The sequence below is a fragment of the Pelodiscus sinensis genome, chromosome 4 (genome assembly GCF_052426305.1).
Source record: "Pelodiscus sinensis isolate ZL-2025 chromosome 4, ASM5242630v1, whole genome shotgun sequence".
Lineage (NCBI taxonomy): Eukaryota > Metazoa > Chordata > Testudines > Trionychidae > Pelodiscus > Pelodiscus sinensis.
Genome location: NC_143055.1, coordinates 128,161,709 through 128,182,927, shown reverse-complemented (window position 1 = coordinate 128,182,927; position 21,219 = coordinate 128,161,709).

Sequence of the window (21,219 nt, the reverse complement as noted above, 5' to 3'; positions counted from 1 at the left end):
ATGTTTTGTGGCATATTTTGTGACTCCTTCAGATGGAAGCTACCATAGAAGGGCAAACTCCCGTTATCTGTTTGTTTGATCAGCAGGTACTAAGGGCTGAAAGAGCTATCCACAGATACCAAAGGGCTGTCCACATTTGGGCGAGCCAGGGCAGTGAATGAAACTGAGCAAAGGAATTTATGGCTGAATAGCAGAGGGAAATGCCTTGCCCACTGGGAGCTACATCAAATTCCATTGTCCCACACTCCTGTACCCCAAAGAGAATCCAGACCTCTAACTTCTAATTACCTGAATAGTTGTGCAGGTCAATTTTGTATTATATGGACAAGGCCTAAACTGGCAAGGCCTCGCAAGTAGCATTTTCTTTGAAGCTCCCTTCACAAACCCTGCTGTTAATCCCCACCCCCGCACCCCACTCTGTAGGCCTAGGGTGTCACAGACGTGATTTCCTGGTGATTCCCTATTCTTGTGAACAGCTGGCTGGCCTAGCCTCTCTCTGCTACCCCTGCCGTTCAGGGCTGCTCCTTCACACAAGGCAGTAGCTGTCTAATTACAAAGGGAAACGGAACAGCGTATTCTCCTCGGCGCTCCGTGTACCCGTGACGACGAGGGGGGGGGGGGAATCAGGGCACGGTGAGCAAGGCGGTTGTCTTGGGCCTCGTGCTTTCAGGGCACCTCACTGCCTGGAACCCACCCGCCCGGCTGCTCGCTCGCTGCCCTGGCTGGGAGCCGCCCGGCCACACGGTGCAGCCAACCACCACCTGCCGCCTCGGGCCCCGCAAACACTTGGGCCGGGCCTGCGTGGAATGACGTTCAGGCCCTGAACTGGGTCAGCAGCAGACCCTCTGCTCGGTGCCCGGTGTAACGCGGCACCGCCCTCACGCCGGGCTGAGGAAGCAAAGCGCTCCGCCGTGCCGGAGAAGAAACCGAGCAGCGATCTGCCATGCCAGCCTGACTCCTTCCTCCCGAGACGATTCGTCCACAAACCATGGAGGGGAAGGAAGAACTTACTTAGCCCCTGCCCACCGTGCCACAGGGTGAGAGAGAGAGAATCCCTTGCTGCTCACCACGCCCTCCGGGGGCTTTGTAGCAGGGGCAGGCTGCCAGGTGGGGAACCCTCCTCTCTTCAGCAGAAGGAATTTGCTCAGCACCTCGGCTCCTGCCCTGCGCATGATGGAAGAGAGAGACAACCCAGGAGTAGGATTGCCAGGTGTCCAGTTTTCACCCGGACTGTTTGTTATTCAGGTCCCCGAAATGTCTGGTATTTCCTGTTTCCTTCAGATGGAAACACCCTCTTTTTTTTTTTTTTTTTTGCTTAACAACTTTGGTCTCCCCTTTTTTTTCTCGACAGAATTTTTTCCTGGTGTTTTTTTTGGGGGGGGGGGGAGGGAGTATTTTTTGTTAAACCATCTGGCAACCCTACCCGGGACTAAACCAAAGCCCTTTCCCACCCACACCCTAGACTCCTGAATTGCTGGGAGTGGCTCTGTGCAACACAGGGGATGCCAGGTGGGCAGCCCCAACTGCAGGGAGTGGACTAAACTTTCCCTCAGATTTCCCCAAAAATGGAAGCCTGACGCCAATAGCTTCGGCCCTCCTCTGCGTGCTGCTGCTTGCTGTGACCAGTAGGTGTCACTCTCAGAGCAAACATGGGAGAAGGGTGGGGAACAGAGCAGCAAGGAGAAGGAATAAAGAACCCCTCCCTCCTCACACACCCTCTGGCAGCGCCACGCCTGGGCGCAAAGACACCAAACGCAAGGGCTGCCAGGGAGAAAAGCACAATATTCCCCACTGGGGTGTGGCACGAGGCCCAGCCCTCACCTTACACAACTGGACACCTACACCCTCTTGTCCCCTCTGCAGAGGGGAAGGGTTTCCCTCGGGGAACTTGTTTCTACAGCGGCAAAGGTGAGCCCTGTGAGCAAACGGGAAGCTCAGCCCCTCACAGAGCATCCCCCGTCCCTGTGGTTTTCGGAGGAGCCATCCACATGGAGGCTGCTTCCCCTCCCCAGCCTCCTGGCTCCCTCTGCGGTGTCTCTTCTTGCCTCAGCCCCTAATCCCGTCTCCGGTGGGGTCAGCATGGAAGGGCACCTGGCAAAGTTACCCCTTGTGCAGCCGCTGCCTGGAGAGGGGTCTTTTTGGGCTGCAAAACCTCCCTTGCGGTGCCCTGAGCGATGCCCATTCCACTCCGTGCACACAGTCCTATCCTTGGGGAGCTACCGACGCGCCGTGTTATAAAAGAGGATTTACCACCAGGATGTATCACCATTATCAGAGATGAGCAGCAGGCCTCAGATGCTCCATCTGTTTCCCTGGCACCCCCGCCCAGCTTTGCGCTGCTCTCACAGGCAGCGCCTCTTGTTGGTTTGTTTGCTTTTTTTTTTCCTTCTAAATGATTAATTGCCGGCGTGACTGAGGTGGAGAAAGAAACAAAGAAGGTGGAATGAAGGCTGGGCTCCTTGTAAAATTGAAAACCGCTGTCAGGTATCTAAAAGGGTGTTACAAGGGGTACGTCTACACCACACGCTTATTTCAAAATAAGCTATTCCAGAATAGTTACTCCGAAATAGCTTATTTCGAAACAGCACATCCACACTGCAGGGAAGCCTCAAAATGAGTCCGAGGCAGGCTTCCCTAATGTAGATGCGCTATCTCGATTTGGAGCCCCCAAAGGCACTGGGGAGGAATAACTTAGAATGGCCCTGGTGAGGGGCTATTTCAAAATAGCAGCAGTGGAGCAGCTACACACGCCTTGTTCTGAAATAGCTATTTCGGAAGAGGCGCTATTCCTCATAGAATGGGGTTTACAGCTTTCAGAATAAGCCATCTGTTATTTTGAATTTATTTTGAAATAACGGAACGGCTGTGTAGACGCTCGCATTGTTATTTCGAAATAACACTAGTTATCTCGAAATAATGGTGCCGTGTAGACGCACCCAAGGAGGCGGAAGAAAAATTGTTCTTCTTGTCTTCTGAGGCTAGGACAAGAAGCAATGGGCTTAAATTGCAGCAAGGGAGGTTTAGGTTGGACATTAGGAAAAAATTCCTGTCAGGGTGGTTAAACACTGGAATAAATTGCCCAGGGAGACTGTGGAGTCTCCATCATTAGACAGAGACCTGTCAGGGACGGTGCTTGGTCCTGCTGTGAGGGCAGAGAGCTGGACTTGATGGCCTCTCGAGGTCTCTTCCCTTTCTATTACATGATACTATGAAAAACAAGCTAATGGGTCGGCAGAAGCTGTAGCCTCCTTTACATCTGTTTGAGTAGGAGGTAGGGCTGGCCCGCTTCACAGGCCACGCTGAGGGGAGGTGACTGCTGGCTCGGCGGCTCCTGAGATCGGGAGTAAGAAAGGGACTCCTACTCCTTGAGCTTGTCACAGGTGCCTTGTTTGCGATAGGAAACCATCAGCCTGCAGTTCAACGCTGGTCAGGGGCGGATGAGGGTTTTGCGGGGCCCAGGGCAGCACAGTTTTGCAGGGCCCGCCCCCTTTGACACAGCGCATGCCACACACTAATGGAGGGCAGGTACGCTGGGCTCTGGGTAAGCAGTTTCCTCTTCCCTGAGGCCACAGAGCCGCGCCTAGTGCAGCAGAATCAGGCAGGCACCTGGGGCCACTTCAGAGCTTGCCTGAAGCATGCTCCATGTCCCCATCCGGTTCCCTTGTTCTGACCCTATGACCCGCTCCCCTGACTGTGTTTTTTCATGATTTGTCCCCTGGAATTAGTTGATTCCCCAGGCCTAGTCGTCCCTTCTGCAAGGCTGGGGTAGGGGCTGTTAGAAGTGCCCCTCCCCTGGGTTTCAAATAGAGCTTGCCTGAAGCCGCAGGCTAATCAGGGCACCTGCAGCCCAGGGAGGCCTGCTGGGGTTTCTTTATAAGGCCTCCCTGCAGGGAGCGAAGAAGCCCAAGAACAAGCAGGTGAACGGTATGTGAGAGCTGAGGGCCGTGGAGGAGCAGGCTGGACTTGCTCAGGTACCAGAGGAAAGGCACTGGGAGGGATTATTTGGGGAGTGGCCCAGGCAAAAAGCAGCCAGACTGGGAGCAGAAGATACTCTGCCTGTTGCCACTGCCGTAGGGTCCCTGGGCTGGAACCTGGAGTAGTGGGTGTGCCCGGGTTCCCTCCCCTAACCGCCCCACGCCGCTACAGAGTCTGCCACTCAAAAGGGAGACCAGGCCTATGGAGGGGTTTTCACCCCAAACTGTGCCCTAGCCTGTGATGAGGATGGCTCAGCAGGCTGTGGCCCTGGCCTCTAGAAAAGAAGAGGCTGTGGGGAGGGTTGTGGTGGGCCGCTGAGGCAAATGTTGACTGCAGTGAACGCAGGACCCGTGGCCAAGCTCTGGCTGTGCCCCCCAAATTAGATCAGGAAAAAAGATCACACACACTAGGGACATAAGCGACTAATGGAGGCTTTTAAATCCCTCCTTATGCCCCAGCCCCCATCTGTAGAGTGAGGGTAAGAATCCTTCCTTCCTTCCACCTTTTGTCGGTCTTGTCTAGTCAGACTGTGGGGCAGGGGCTGTCTCTGCATGTACAGCGCCTTGCTCCTGATCTCAGCTGGGGCACCTACGTGTTCCTGTGATGTAAGTGACCATCTAGAAGCCACAGTGTAGGCAGGGATTTTTTAGCACCACGCTTGCCATCCATGGAGTTAGTGGAGCCACCCAGGGGAGAGAGGTAGGGGTGGGTCTGATCTCCGTCCGTGCAGATGCAATCAGAGGTTCATGAGCCCCCATTGACGCACCCTTCAAACACACGCTCTTGCCACGCTCGGCTGCTCCGGTCCAATTCGGCAAGGTACTGGGGTCACCCCCAATGCGCTGAGCACCCTCACCCACCACTCACTGTCGCAAGCCGCAGATGCAGTGGCTACGTCTAGACTGGCATGATTTTCCGAAAATGCTTTTAACGGAAAACTTTTCCATTAAAAGCATTTTTGGAAAAGCGCGTCTAGATTGGCAGGATGCTTTTCTGCAAAAACACTTTTTGCGGAAAAGCTTCCGTGGCCAATCTAGACGCGCTTTTCCGCAAAAAAGCCCCGATCGCCTTTTTTGCGGAAAACAGTACTATGCTGTCTACACTGACTCTCTTGCGCAAAAGTCTTTCAGAAAAAGACTTTTGCCCGAACGGAAGCAGCATAGTATTTCCAGATAAGCACTGATAATTTTACATGAGATTGTCAGTGCTTTTCCGGAAATTCAAGCAGCCAGTGTAGACAGCTGGCAAGTTTTTCCGGAAAAGCGGCTGATTTTCCAGAAAAACTTGCCAGTCTAGACACAGCCAGTGTGTTTCTCCTAAGGAAGAGAAGAGAGTTATTTCAGACTCCAGCACCAGCCCCTGCTCTGACTCACCCCACCCTGTCGCCCCCTCAGTGAAACCTGGCTGATGTTGACAAGACTACCCAGCGGTGTGAGCAGAATTTGCTAACATGCCTCCGCACCCTGTGCTGGAAACAACGTGCCTTCATTCCAGGGGAAACCAGGCCTGCCCACTTGTGGCTGAGAGTCAGGCTATTCCTCAGCCTCTGTTTCGTGTACAGCTCTCCTGCCTCTGTTTCCTCTCTTGGGCTGGACCATGCAAGGTACTTTTGTCCAGTCCTGTTGCTTCTGGAGTTCTGCTTTACTAAAGTCACAAATATCCCAAATGCCATTTTTAGTCCAGCCAAGAATCTACACAAACCAGAAGCTTCTCTTCTTCCCCTAAGGCTCTTCCTGCTTCCCCTCAGCCCTGTCTCCCAGGACTCCTGGCAGTCTTCAGTGACCAACTCCAGAGGAATCACCACAGTGGGGCTCAGTCTGTAATCTGGGGTGGCTTGCTCTAGCCCTTAAAGAGAGAGCTACCCCTTTATACCAGGTTAATTATAAGGCAGTTTCTGCAATATCTGCCTGGTGGTGAAAGGAGCTGGCTAGCTCTTATTCGTCAATGAGCTTACTGAACATTTCACTCCCCCCCCCCCTCCTTAATATCGGCCCTGTTTGGATTTAAATCCCATGCCTGGAGATACAATTGCTAATCAGAACAAGGGTTTAACAACTCCCCAAAGCAATAGCTATCACAAGTTATTTTGAGTTGCTTTAACTTTAGACCCTCTCTCCACACTGAATAAATTTGCAGCTGCCAAATACACCCTCCGTCTTTGTTTTTCACATGGCAAACAGGCTGCGTGCTTTTGTTTCTTAGACACCTCACTGTGTGTAATTCTAAACTTTTCTCCAAACCATGCGTCAGCCTTTCTTTCCTAAAGCAGCTCACCAACTCATGGGAAAATATAGTGATAGAAATGTAGCCGTGTTAGTCTGGTGTAGGTGAAACAAAATACAGGACTATGTAGCACTTTAAAGACTAACAAGATGGTTTATTAGGTGATGAGCTTTCGTGGGCCAGACCCACTTCCTCAGATCAAATAGTGGAAGAAAATAGTCACAACCATATATATCAAAGGATACAATTTAAAAAAATGAACACATATGAAAAGGACAAATCACATTTCAGAACAGAAGAGGGATGCGGGGGGGGGGGGGAAGGAAGGTAGATGTCTGTGAGTTAATGGTATTAGAGGTGATAATTGGGGAATCTATCTTTGTAATGGGTAAGGTAGTTGGTGTCTTTGTTGAGCCCCCCCACGTAGAGTGTCGAATTTTAGCATGAATGATAGTTCAGAGGATTCCCTTTCAAGTGCAGATTTGAAAGCCTTCTGGAGTAGGATGCAGGTAATTAGGTCGTTGAGACAGTGTCCTTTCTGGTTGAAATGGCAAGAAACTGTTTTTTCTTTGTGATCCTGTCTGATATCTGTTTTGTGGGCATTGATTCTTTGGCGAAGTGTCTGAGACGTTTGTCCAATGTACATAGCAGACGGACACTTTTGGCACATGATTGCATAAATTATATTGCAGGAATATGTGTTCTTGATCTTATAACTCACTTGGTTAGGCCCAATAATGGTATCAGCAGAGTGAATATGTGGACAAATATGGCAGCGGGGTTTGTTGCAAGTGAAGGTACCAGGGTTGGTATTAGTGTGGTATGTCCTGTGGTTGTTGGTAAGAATCCTCTTGAAGTTAGGTGGTTGTCTATAGGAGACTATGGGTCTGTCTCCCAGAGCTTCTTGGAGTTTAGTATCCTGTTCCAGTATAGGCTGTAGTTTATTGATAATGTGTTGGACGGGTTTAAGTTGGGGGCTGTAGGTGATGACAAGTGGTGTTCTATTGTTGGTTTTCTTGGGTCTGTCTTGTAGTAGATGGTTTCTGGGTATTCGTCTGGCTCTTTCAATTTGTTTTTTTATTTCTCCGGGTGGGTAGTTGAGGTTTATAAATGCTTGGTAGAGATCCTGAAGTTTCTGGTCTGTCAGTGGGATTAGAGAAGATGCGGTTGTATCAAAGGGCTTGGCTATAGACGATGGATCATATGGTGTGTGCTGGATGGGAGCTGGATGCATGTAGGTAACTGTATGAGTCGGTGGGTTTTCTGTAGAGGGTGGTGTCTAATTTTCCATTGTTGATTTGTACTGTGGTGTCCAGGAAGTGGATCTCTCGTGTGGAATGGTCCAGGCTGAGGTTGATGGTGGGGTGTAGGTTGTGGAAATCTCTGTGGAATGTCTCCAGTGTTTCTTGGCCATGCGTCCAGATCATAAAGATGTCATCGATGTAGCGTAAGTAGAGAAGGGGTAAAAGGGGACGGGAGTTGAGGAAACGTTGTTCTAGGTCAACCATAAAGATGTTAGCATACTCTGGGGCCATGTGTGTACCCATGGCTGTGCCGCTGATCTGGAGGTATAAGTTGTTCTCAAACTGGAAATAATTGTGGGTGAGAACAAAGTTACATAGGTCTGCTATCAGGTTGGCAGTGGTGTCCTCTGGGATAGTGTTTCTAATTGCTTGTAATCCGTCTTCATGTGGGATGTTGGTGTATAGAGCTTCTACATCCATGGTGGCAAGGATGGTGTTATTGGGGAGGTTATCGATGTTTTGTAGTTTCCTTAGGAAGTCAGTAGTGTCCCAGAGATAGTAGTGTCCCAGAGATAGCGGGGGGTGTTGGTTGCGTAGGGTTTGAGGAGAGAGTCTACATAGCTGGATAGACCAGTAGTGAGTGTGCCAATACCAGAGATGATGGGGTGTCCAGGTTTATGGATCTTGGGAAGCAGATAGAACAGTCCTAGTCAGGGGTCAGAAGGTGTTTCTGTGTGGATTTATTCCCGAGTAGCTGTAGAGAGGCTTTTAAGGAGACAGAGTAATTTCTTTTGGTATTCCGAGGTGGGATCAGAGGAGAGAGGTTTGTAAAATGTGGTGTTGGAGAGTTGTCTGGTTGCCTCTTGGTTATAGTCGGCCTTATTCATAATGACCACAGCACCACCTGTGTCAGCTGGTTTGATTATAATGCCCAGGTTGTTTTTGAGACTCTGGATGGCATGGTGTTCAGAGTGGCTGAGATTGTGTGTCGCTTGTTGTTGTTTGCGAATAATGTCAGTCTGTGCGTTGTTGCGGAAGCTTTGTATATAGAAATCCAGATTGTAATTCCAACCGTCAGGGGGAGTCCATATAGAATTATTCTTCCTTTTGTGTTGATAGGGGGGAATCTGATAGGTCAGACTGGTGTTCATTGGTGGTTTGGAAATATTCTCGGAGGTGGCGAAAAAAAGCTTCAAGGTCACCACAAAATTGTATCCAGTTTGTGGGGGACATGGGGCAGAAAGAGAGACCCCGGGACAAGACAGACTCTTCTGCTGGATTGAGTTTAACAATATTATCCGGTGGGTTGAGGTTGTTGCTGTTGTAGCCTGTGGTGTGGAGCAGTTTGGAAAGTTTATTGTCTTTTCACACACACCCCTTCAAGTTCTCCTTTGCCATGATGCCAGAAATAAACTCAACCCTGGTTAGATGGTGGGTGTGCTGAGACCACAGTCTGTCACAGTGAGGAGCAACGTAGGCTAGTGAGTGAGCCGTATGAGTGGCCGTTCTTGATCTCAGTGGGCCACAGGATTCTCGTGACCAAGATGGTCTCCCAGGATGGGTTAGTTTTGCTCGCTGCGTTTGCAAATTTAGAATTTGCAGGGGGTGCCGATTGAATCGTACCAGCACTTTGATTGGATGCAGAGGGAGGCCCCGGCTGTCACAATGTTCTGTGCAATCCGCATGCACCTTCTTCACGTGGCCTTGCTTTAAGTACGTGTCGCTTTTGTAACACTGGTAGGAAAAAAAGCCCTACATGGATGAAAACCCAGCAGAATCTGGCAACCTTGTGCCTGGGCAGCCGTAACCAAAATGTCTCGTGGGCCACACATAGAACCCTGAGGGGCCGCAGGTTGCTCACTACTGGTCTGTCACGCTGACCAACCTCATCTCACGGTTTCCTGGCATTTCCTCGTCTGTCTGAACACACTTCTCATACTTGGCTTATCCTTGGATTGCGCATTTTTAGGGAGGGCAGCAACTATCTTTTTGCTTTGTGTTTGCCCTGGTCCATAATTTGGGTTCCCAGGTGATATCACAATAGAAATAAGAAGTAAAGATCCTTTGTAATTGACAGACCCTGTCAGAACTGCATCCCTCGAGTCCCCAGGAATAGAATCCCAGGGCTGGAAGAGACCTCAGGAGGTCATCAAGTCCAGCCCCCTGCCCAAGACAGGACCAATCCCAACTAAATCATCCCAGCCAGGGCTTTGTCAAGCCAGGACTTTAAAACCTCTAGGGATGGAGATTCCACCCCCTCCCTAGGGAACCCATCCCAGTGCTTCCCCACCCTCCTAGGGAAATAGTTTTTCCTTATCTCCAACCTAGACCTCCCCCACTGTAACTTGAGACCATTGCTCCTTGTTCTGTCATCCATCACTTCTGAGAACAGCCTCTCTCCATCCTCTTTGGAACCTCCCTTCAGGAAGTTGACGGCTGCTATCAAATCCCCCTGCAGCCCCAATCTTCCTGGGTGGCCGGCGTGTGTAGGCAACTTTGGGAAGGCTGTGCTTTGCTTTGCCCACGTTACTGGCCACCCATGCACAAGTCCCAGCTGCAAGGGAAAGATAAATGGAAAGGGGAAGTGTGTCAGACTTTGTGCCGTTTTTTCCAGGTTGGGGGGGAGCGTTGATTTCCTTCGTATTGCTCATGATAAAAAAAAATCCCTGTCAAGGGTCTCTCAGCTGCTCCCTGATTAGGGCTTGAAACACCCGTTCACTTGGATGAAACTCCAGGATCAAACTCTTGGGTCGACATCCATCAGAGCCCCACTGCGGGTGAAGCTGTGCTCTGGGGCTGCCCTCACCCCAGCTCTCTCCCCTCTCCAGCATCCTCACATGCCGGAAGTGGAAAGTTCCACTCCGCGAGGAGAATTTACTATTGGCCAGTTCTAGCTAAAACGCGGCCCCGCTGGTGCCACCCGAGGCATGAGAAAGGAGCCGGACAAACTTGGTGGGGATTTTTCCAACTCAGTTTCCAGCAAGGGATCGAGAGGACCAGCCTGAGAACGTTTTTGGTAATGCCAAGGATTGAAAACAAATGAGCAAGTTTTGAAATGAAGAATAAAAAAACCTGCCCAAACTCTAAAATGGAAACCGTTTTGATCTCTTGGGTGATTCCCACTTCTTTCCTCTCTCCCCACCCCCCTTCAATTTTTCAACCAGCTGTAGGGTTGGATTAGAAGAGAGAACCTGGACTTAACAGCCTTTCTTGCTACAGAAATATGGTCTGCAATGAAATATTTAAAGAAAAATCTTACCTACGTGCACAGGCGCACACTCACGAAGAGAAAAGCAAACTCTGGTTGTGGACACATTTCTTTGAACGACCCCATTTGACACTTTCCATTTTCAGGCCTGTCGTGAAATCAAACGACTGCAACTAAACATGAACACGGGCGCTTTTTCAAAAGCCTCTTCCTGACCTCATAAAATGCTTCACACTATATATAATCAGATTACACAATCCTGCTTGGCCTGGCTCACACACCAGCCTTCGGAGGATGTGTGACAGCTCCTTTGGAACAAAGGGCTGACAAGAGCTGGCGTTCCAGAGGGCACTGCCACCGGAAGCAAGATGTTTAAACAGACGCTGGGAAGAATCAAGGATTCTGGCTGCGGGCCAGGAAACTCAAGAGGTCATAAATGCGAAGACAGGAAGTTTAAAAAAAAAAAAGGGATGGGGGGGCGCTCTGCAGGAGCAGATGGATGAAAGAAAACTCAGTGTGGGAGCTAGTAGGAGGGGGCCAGATCCACTAAAAAGCATTGTGAGCCATGCCTGAAGAAAGGGCGTAATATGCAGGTTCTCACCCCACACAGGAAAAGGGGCCTGTCCAGATCCTCAGTGGCATCCTCCTGAGAGTGTCCCAGTGGGGCAAGACCGTGGGGCATGTATCCCTCCCCTGCGGCACGCTGCGCGTTCAGAGACTGCCAAGGAGAGGACCGATTTGGCTGAGCTGTGACAGCGGCTTGTCATAACCACATTTAGTCTCCTGCAGCTGAGCTGGGCTGGAACTGAACCAACATCCGACCCTTTCCCCTCCCTGGACAGGCCCCCCACCCTGCTGAAAAGTGCCCTGGGAGAGTTCCCGGGTGTTCCACCAACTCTCAAATAGCAGAGGGGCAAAGGGAAGGGGCGTCTCTCTTTCTGAGCCTTGTTGCGCCCGCAGAGTCGACCCCGCTGCCCGCCTCGCGCGAACTGCCAAGGCTGGGCACTGATTGCTGCAGCCCGATGTCCCTGCCGCCACCCAGACATGCCCATGTGCCACTCGGCAGCAGCAAGCAGCTGTCGGAGGCAAAATCGAGCCGAGAGAGCGTTTGTGTGAGGAGCCCCGCTGGGTTGTCAGAGCACGGCCAAGGCAGGGGGCGAGTGGGCGGCTGATGTTCTGAATCTACGTTACTCCTCCTCAGCACCGGCGGGGGGCCCTGGAGCCAGTGTCATGCTGCATGTCACCCAGGAATGCAGCGCTGCAGCTGCCCGCTCAGCCGAAGGCTTTGCTTCCAGGCTATTGCACCTCCCCGAGATCCAGCTTCTTTCAAGGTCCTGTTTCAAAGGCCCATTTCCTAATGTGTTCCTCCCCCCGGGTCACCTGGCCTTGACTGGTGCTGGTAGCTTGCCACCGCAGCGTAGCTCCGTCTGGTGCAGAGACTGTGGCTTGTCCCGCTTTCCTGCCCTGATCTATAATAGTTTCCGACCTGCGCACTGGTACATCCTGGCAGCCTGGGGCAGAAGGAGCCAGGCCAGGTGTGAGATTTGCAGATGCTGCTGTCCCCTGCCCCTGCTTTTCCTTTTTTCAAAAGGGGCATCCCAGCCCATGGCGTGCTGGGGGAGTGTGTTCCTGGTGGTGAGGCAGGGGAGCTGGAGATCTTAGCAGGACCAGCTGCATGGGGACCTCCATGTTTCTGTACAGCAGGATTTGGGGGCTGGGATAGGGCACAACCAGGAGATCTGACCCATCTGGGCCCGTTGGTAGATGGCCTGGAGCAACGTATGGAGATGATTCCTCCTCCTCCTCACCCCACAGCGGCTTCACTTGCTCACTCACATTCATACCACCCCACCCCAGGCCTACAGACCTTAGCCTGGAAGAAACTGCGTGTCCTTCAGAACACTCCTTGAGTGCTCCTGCAGTGGTAAGCCAAGCCCAACCCAGGCTGGGCACAGATTAGTAAACCCAGTTTCTCGGATTGTTGGGACCTAGGATAAAATAGCATAAAAGAAACAGAGCCTCCAGAGAGTGTAGTTTAGAAAGTCCCACGGGAACCTGCCTACAGCACGGCAGCCCCCTATATCAGTTTCTCAACCTTTTTTTTTAAATAAAGTATCCCTTTTAAAAATATATATATATATATATATATAAGTACCCCCAGTACCTACAGTTTTCAGACACACAAACTTTTTCTACCCTTGCAATACATTTGTTTAAACAGCTTGGCTGTGTCTAGACTGGCAAGTTTTCCCACAAAATCATCTAATTTTGCAGAAAAACTTGCCAGCTGTCTACACTGGCCGCTTGAATTTCTGCAAGAACACTGACGATCTCATGTAAGATCGTCAGTGTTCTTGCGGGAATACTATGCTGCTCCCGTTCGGGTAAAAGCCCTCTTGCGCAAATCATTTGCGCAAAAGGGCCAGTGTAGACAGCACAGTACTGTTTTCCGCAAAAAAGCCCCAATCGCGAAAATGATCGGGGCTTTTTTGCGGAAGAGCGCATCTAGATTGGCCATGTACGCTTTTCCGTAAAAAGTGCTTTTGCGGAAAAGCATCCTGCCAATCTAGACGTGCTTTTCCAAAAATGCTTTTAACAGAAAACGTTTCCGTTAAAAGCATTTTCGGAAAATCATGCCAGTCTAGACGAAGCCCTTCATCGTAGCCGGGCAGGCGATGAAATTTCTGGGTGGAAAAAGTACAAAAATAATAAAGCGCTGTAACACTTCAAACACAAATTCTGTTTTCTCCAAATTTCAGTTGTGTTGAAGTAGCCCCCCAGACTTGAGAAACACTGCCCTATCCCAATGCATACTCATCCTCCTGGGCTTGTTGACACTGACAAGTTATGGCACTGTAACTTTCTGGCTTAGGGGTGTGAAAAAATACACCTTTCCCCAGAGTGCAGCAAGTTACAGCCCTGTAACACTCCAGTGTAAGCAGGCTCCTGGCTCCCAGCATTCTTGCCGTGACCACATTGCGGCATCAAAGTGCCGCTGCAACAGTGCTTTACACTTGAACATGTAGTCAAAACCTCTGATGCAGTGTCGCTTCTCCAGGCATGTCACTTAGTGAGGGGGAACCCCCAAAGGTTTGCAGGGTCAGCTGAGATAAGCACCTACCTTTCCTCAAGTCAGCAAAATTAGGCTGGAAATCCCACCAGAACAGGTTTTCTCATGAGCGGTATAGGGCTTTTCGGTTTTGGGTGGGCCAGAAATAACTGGAAGGCATCCTTCTCTCATAGCAGCTTCCTTGCTGGATGGAACAAAAAAAAACAAAAAAGCACTGCAAAGTGGAGAAAAAAAATTAAAACAGGAGGGCAAAATGTTAACTGATATTTTTCAAAGCTTAAAAAAATCAATTTAAAATTGGCTGAATTTTGGAACTTGATTGCAGTCTATCCAGTGCAGTTCACACGTCTTTTGTGTTGTTACATTGTACTGTAGTGTAATGGAACAAAGTATAGGGGACCATGGAGAAGGGGCTAGTTTGGTAACAACATCTGACCTGGGTTCTCAACCCCTTGCCCAACCAGCGGGTCATGAATAGCAGGCGTTGGAAAAGTAGAAAAATATTTCACACCCCTACATATACAAAGACATAGATCGAAATTGAAGGGGATTTCTATTTTGAGGTGTATGAAGCAGAAATTTGTTTTGTGAACTATTTTTGAAAGATGGTGACACTTGGAAGTTATGTGGATTTTTGCTATTCCAAGGGAGAAGAAATTATGAAGTATCGGTGACCAATCGTAGCATCAGTGGCGGATCACCAGGAATAAGTAAGTAAATAAATCACAGTGAATAGTTTTCTGGCTACTGTCACCAGGTGGCACTGTTAAACACAGGTTGCCACAAGTCTTTTTCTTAATGTGGTGGGAAGACCTTCTGTGGTTGGGAAGAGCTTCTGACCTGGAGACTGATTGGATCAGTTTTGGAGGCAGAGTTGCTTCTTGGGAGCTGGCACTGGTGTGTGGCTGAGTGTCCTGAATGTAGAGATTGGCCTGCATGCTGTTTGTGACCATCTCTGTTCCAGGCCTGACTTATATACTATAAAATATAAATGAAACAAGTTAAACTTTCAATATACCCAGATTCTGTCACTGATTTCTTTTCCACTGGGAAAGCTGACCTGCAAAGTCCCAAAATCGGTTCCTGACAATCGGTTTGCAAACATACCTGAGCTTAAAGTGGCTTGCTCAACCCGTTCATCCAGTATTTGCAACTAATGCTCTAAAAAAATTCAGGGTGAGTTTGCAAATGATTCCTGAACTGAAAAAGATCTGTGTTTCCAATGAATATTCTATACAACAGATACTTACATCTTCCAGCGGATGCAGCTGTCTGTCTACATTGCATATGAGACAGAAACAAGCTAGATAACTATTGCAAGGCTACTTCTGTGGCTGACTTTTCTTTCTGTTTTTATTAAAGCGGCTCCATAGTTTGGGAGCTGCCCTGGAGTCTTTCTTGTGAAGAGCATTTCATTGTTTCTAGCCTATCAAACCACATTTACTACTACTACTACTTCACCCAGTTTCACCCATGCGCTCATTTTCCTGGAAAAGGATGTGTTCTGACGTGTGCCTAGTATATGTTATGAAATTGGAGTAGGAAGTGGTTCATTTCCTGTCCAGACCCAAAGGAAATGGTACATGGAAAGCTTTTGTTGTTGTCATCAGCTCCTTGTGTTTGCAATGAGCTACTCTGCCTAGTGAATTTCTAGCCATTGCTGCCTCTGCCAGTGCTTGTAAATTACAGCAGCTTATCCAGCAAGACTCTAGGAAGAAATACAAGGTAACAGCCTTGAAGCTCCAAAACCTCTGGCCAGGAATATGCTAAAGCAAGACTCCACCTTCACCTTCCTTGTCACTAACAATACATCTCATAAGCACAGCCGGGAGTCCAGCTGATGAACCATTTTGCGGCAAGGAGCCAGCAGGGGACAGTTTTTATCTCCTCTACATTTGAGTTATTTGGGGATTTTTCTCTACAGCTGTTCCAGCTGGGCCAAACCCACTCATCCAGTGTGTGTGTGTGTGTCAGTAACACCCGCCCATGGTATCACCCTCTAGAACAGGCAGATGACAGACAGAGGCAGGGCTGTACTTCTAGCGCAGAGAGGGGTGAAGAGAGGCACAGCCCTGCGGGAACTCCGGGAAAAGATTGTACCTTAGTCTCCCAGTGTCTTCCATAGCGCCCGGCTTGTATGGGGTGGCAGAGTGGGGTTAGTAGTGGAAGTAACTGGCTACATCTGTCGTGGGTGTAACACACCCTCCCTAGCCCCCCCAGTCAGCTCCATTTGCCAATGCGCCGTGGGGCAGTGCTACAGCTTCACTGGCCGGTTCTCCCAACCTCCCCTCTGCCCGGTTGCTATCGCCACAAGGGGAAAGCAACCTAAGCTAAGCCCTGTGTTTCCCCACAAGCCGGGGCACTAAGACAGATGCCTTGCAAGGGGCCCTGCGGGGCTACCTATGTGTTGCTTCACTCCCCAGAGTGGCCTTCCCCATACTGGGGCTCAGTCAAAATGGCGGCCCCCTTAAAGGAGAAGTGAATGTCATAATTAGCTGCCTCCCAGCATGGGGAAGCAGGACTAATGGGGCCAGGTGCCAGCCTGATGAAACTCTGGGCCTCATAACAGTGGGGGCAGGGAGAGGAGACTTTAGGAAGGAAGCCAGGCTCCTGACGGAGGCCTGAGGGTAGGAGCTGTGAAAAGCAGGGAAGTCCCAAGGAGAAGATGCCTGAGTCCGGGCTGTAGGAGCCTGCTAGGAAAAAGGGTCGGCAGGGAGAAAGGCCTGAAGGCCGAGTTCCACCGACAGAGCAGGGGAAGCCTTCCAAGTAGCCCAGAAGGGCCTGAAGATGGAGCCCAGATGGCAGACTGGAGAGTAGGCCAACCGGAGCCGAAGAGCCATTTGTTTGGAGGTTGGTTCGGGCATTTATTGCCCGGGGAAGGGGATGTGGCCTGGGGCTGGCGCGTGAAAGCTGCAGGCTACTGCAAAACCAGAAGAAAGCCTTGAGTGAAAGAGCCCCTAGTTGGGAAGGGTGCCTAGTAGTGGACCTTGGCGGGGGCAAGCTCTGTTCGCACCGACCATGCTGCTGCTCCTCAAAGTGCAGACGCCTGTGCAAGTGGGGAGAAGAAAAAGGCCGAGTCAAGGGCCATCTGGCGGGGGCTGAGGAAACTAATGATCAGCATTGCTGTGCTTTCTGGGCTGCGTACAAGGGATGGGTAGTAACAGCGTCTCTGTTGGGCTCTGATGTCAATGGGAGAGTGCATTGAAACTCGCTGATGGATTTCAGTCCTCTGGAACTAGGCTGTTCCATAGACAGAAACACACGTGTTGAATTACTGCAAATGGGGAAGGGGGAATCATTCATTCCATTTTAGAGCCCGTCACATTCGGTAGATACGGTGTCTGTGCTTGTGAGTGGAGTGAATGCAGTCGTTGGTTCATCTCCTCTGACAATAACGTCCAGCAATGTCCCCCGTTCCCCTTCATCCTCCCTCGTGAGGAAGAGTTTTCTCTTCCCTTTCGGTAAACGTAAACAAGAACGAGGCCGTTCCCTCAGTTCCCTGTACCAGGCCCATGTACTTGTGTACTCTTGCTAGCTGCTGTGAGGACTTTGGTCAAGCTGTGATAACATCTCCTCGGTACTATGTTGGAATTTTATTGCTATGCAGCGTAGACAGGGCACTTCTTTCCTTGCCATTCATAATGGGTGATTATAGGATCCGCGTTGCTTCGTCAGTCTCCTTTTCTAGATAAGGAAGTTTCTGCACTATCTAAGACACTCCCTAAAATACCTTCTTCTGTCCCGACTTGCCATTCTGTTCTGCAGCGCTGAAAGATCAGATTGGCTATGAAACCCCCATAAACCATCCTTTGAAGGGTCCAATGCTGACTGCGGACTGTAGGTGGATTTTGACAAGTAACTGTGACCCTTCGGAAAGTAATCAGACTCCTTTCTCATATCATTTCCATGATAGCGCCATGGATGGGAACCTGTCCTAGGGTGCATCTACACAGCACCCTAAGCTCGAAATAAGATATGCAATTTCTGCTACACAAATTGCATATCTTATCTTGACTCTCTTGAAATTTGGCATGTCTACACAGCACCAAACTTTGAAATAATGTGCTATTTTGAGTCATCTCTTATCCCTCCTGCAACAAGGTTCGCCAGGATGGCAAAATAGTGTGCCCATTATTTTGAAAAATATTTCAAAATAACAGGCAGCTTATGTAGACGTGGGGTAACTGTTTTGGGATACCTCCGGTATCCCGAAATAGCCATGCAGTGTAGACGTACTGCTACTGAATTACATGCACACCCTATCAGGGCGGGGGGTTAGGGTTGGGACTTTTTAGTTTGTGATGTCCCTTCTAGGTAAAAGCAGCAAGTGGGTGTTATAAAAATGCATGGCTTTCATTTATCTGCCACTGTTGAATGCACACAATGCACCCGATAAAGGAATAATGGCGCGTTAAAAGACAATATGATAAAAAGCATTTCATAGAAAATTTTGGGACCCGTACTGTTCAATATCTTCATCAATGATGTAGATATTGGGATAGAGAGTACGCTTATTAAGTTTTCAGATGATACCAAACTGGGTGGGGTTGCAACTTCTTTGGAGGATAGGGACATAATTCAAAATGACCTTAGCAAGTTAGAGAAATGGTCAGAGGTAAACAGGATGAAGTTTAATAAAGAGAAATGCAAAGTGCTCCACTTAGGAAGGAACAATCAGTTCCATACATACAAGATGGGAAGCGACTGTCTAGGAAGGAGCATGGCGGAAAGGGATCTAGGGGTCATAGTGGACCACAAGTTGAATATGAGTCAACAGTGTGACGCTGTTGCAAAAAAAGCAAATATGATTCTAGGTTGTATCAACAGGTGTGTTGTAAGCAAAACTCGTGAAGTCATTCTGCCGCTCTACTCTGCACTAGTTAGGCCTCAGCTGGAGTACTGTGTCCAGTTCTGGGCGCCACATTTCAAGAAAGATGTGGAGAAATTGGAAAGGGTACAGAGAAGAGCGACAAGAATGATTAAAGGTTTAGAGAACATGACCTATGAAGCCAGGCTTCACGAACTGGGCTTGTTTAGTTTGGAAAAAAGAAGATTAAGGGGGGACATGATAGCGGTTTTCAAATATCTAAAAGGGTGTCACAAGGAGGAAGGCGAAAATTTGTTCCTCTTGGTTTCTGAGGACAGGACAAGGAGTGGGCTTAAAGTGCAGCAGGGGAGGTTTAGATTGGACATTAGGAAAAAATTCCTAACTGTCAGGGTGGTCAAATATTGGAATAAATTGCCAAGGGAGGTGGTGGAATCTCCCTCTCTGGAGATATTTAAGAACAGGTTAGATAGACATCTGTCAGGGATGGTGTAGACGGAGCTTGGTCCTGCCTTGAGGGCAGGGGGCTGGACTCGATGACCTCTCGAGGTCCCTTCCAATCCTATGATTCTATAGAAAAAATCTTGTGCACACCAAACCTACACCATGTCGTTGTCCTTTGCCACACAAATGCAAGGCAATAACTCCATTTGCCAAGTATGGATTCCCCCCCCCCCCATGAATAGTGCGATCTATAAAATATCTGCAGCCTGAAGGAGGTTTGACATTGGAATCTCTTTATCCCAACCATTTGTAACTTTCCTTTAAAGTGTTATGCACATTTGATTACCTGATCCTTGTTTCTTTAACACAGCACTGGGCCCCCAAGGGCCAAGACATGAGGCCAAGTCATCTGGCCAGTATTACCTTTGAGGGGTGGCCTCTCTCTTTTCTAATTTTTATTATTACTACTCCAGGTTTATTACAGTGGTGCCTATGGGACGTCCAAGAAGGGAGCCTCGTCCAGGAAGGCCCTGTACATAGTAGATGGCCCTGAAGAACTTGCAATCTAAAGAGACAAGACAGACCCAGACTGGGAGAAGGGGTAGAACAGGTGGGCAGAGTGATCTATGGGATAGCAGCCACTGTTGTGCTAGCTCTGAAACTGATTTGTGGATGGGTTTCCATTAGGAGAGGATCAGCTAAAACAGGGGTGGGCAATAAGCCAGAAGCAGTTTGCCGGGGTTAACCTGTGGCCCACCAGAGGCTTTTTATTCACTTGCACATCCACAGGTCCGGCCACTTGCAGTTCTCATTGGCTGTGGAGCGTTGTTCCTGGCCAATGGGAGCAGTGGGAAGTGGCATGGACCGGGAACACCACCTCCCGCAGCTCCCATTGGCCAGGAACAGTGCTCCACGGAGCTGTGAGTGGCCGGACCCGCGAATGCCAGGAGCGAACTGTGGTGAACCGTGTCCTGCCTGGGGGGCGTTTAGTGCCCACCCCTGAGCTAGAAAGGGAGGAGAGAGGCACAGGGGAGCGAAGGGGTGAGGTGAACAGGGCAGGTGCACGATGAGGTGAAAAGACTGAAAGAGAGAGAGGGTGCGAGCAAATAGCCAATCAACACAGGACAGAGACAGTTCGCCTGGAAACTGTCGAAAGTTCTCTAAGAGGCTAAAGGTTCCGGCTTTAGCTGCTTCTGCAACTGCTGCTTCCTTCTGGAGTCACCAAGTGGCTCTTCCTTGCTACTGTTCCCCAGGCCACATGGCCTCCTTTCCCACAGGGGATCCCTGAAGGACAGTTTTCTATCCACCAGGCCCCCTCAGGTGAGTATCTGGCAGTGGGGAAGGAGTGATCCGTGCTGCTGAAAACTCCTGCTGCTGTTTGGAATCCTGATCAACTGCAAACAGGGCCTCATGACCGGCTCCATTGACTTCCATACCCCTCGTGACAGACAGATATGTGCAACGTTTCATGCCCAAGCACGACTTGCCAGATTCTCAGATGGTATAAAGAGTCACAGGGCCACGGACTTCAGTGGAGCTGCGACAACTCCTGAGGAGTGGCCCCTGGATGTCTTCTAAGCGGGGTTGGACATCTAGGGGCAGTCAATACAAACACATCATAGCTTCACAAAGCACTTGAGTCACTGTGGTCAATAGCCGTAGGGAGACGCTGGCACACGGCAGAAGCACTCTGTGTACTGAGCTAGTCTGGCGCACGAGTACTGTCAATGTGTGTCTGCTAATATTAACAGATGGCCAAGGAAAACACGGTATGCGTGCCTGGGACTGTATCGTTTTTCAGCTGTGCTGTAGTGGCTTAAAATATGTTCAGAGCCTATTCAAGTTAGGGCAAGGGCTTGCTCATTTTCACCTTTCCTGCCCTTCCTCTTTTAAAATAACAACAACAGGACGACGCGTCTTTTTAGTGTCCCAGCTGCCGTCTTGCAATCAGCAACGTACCTTCCTCATTGTCCTCCACCTGCACAGTCCCATCTCCTGCGCCCCTCGGCTTCCAATCACTCCTCGCCGCCCCAGCTCATATTCCAGGCCTCACCCCGTCCTCGGCCTAAAAGGGTCATTTATACACCTGGCTGAAATTTTTCAGACCAACACTTTCTGTGTGCCAGAGTGGTCTTTTCTCAGTAGAGAAACCGCCTGTGAAACATCACGGTCACTGACATGTTCTGCTTTCCCTACCCCCAAGCTCTCTGTAGTACTTTTAATTTGATAG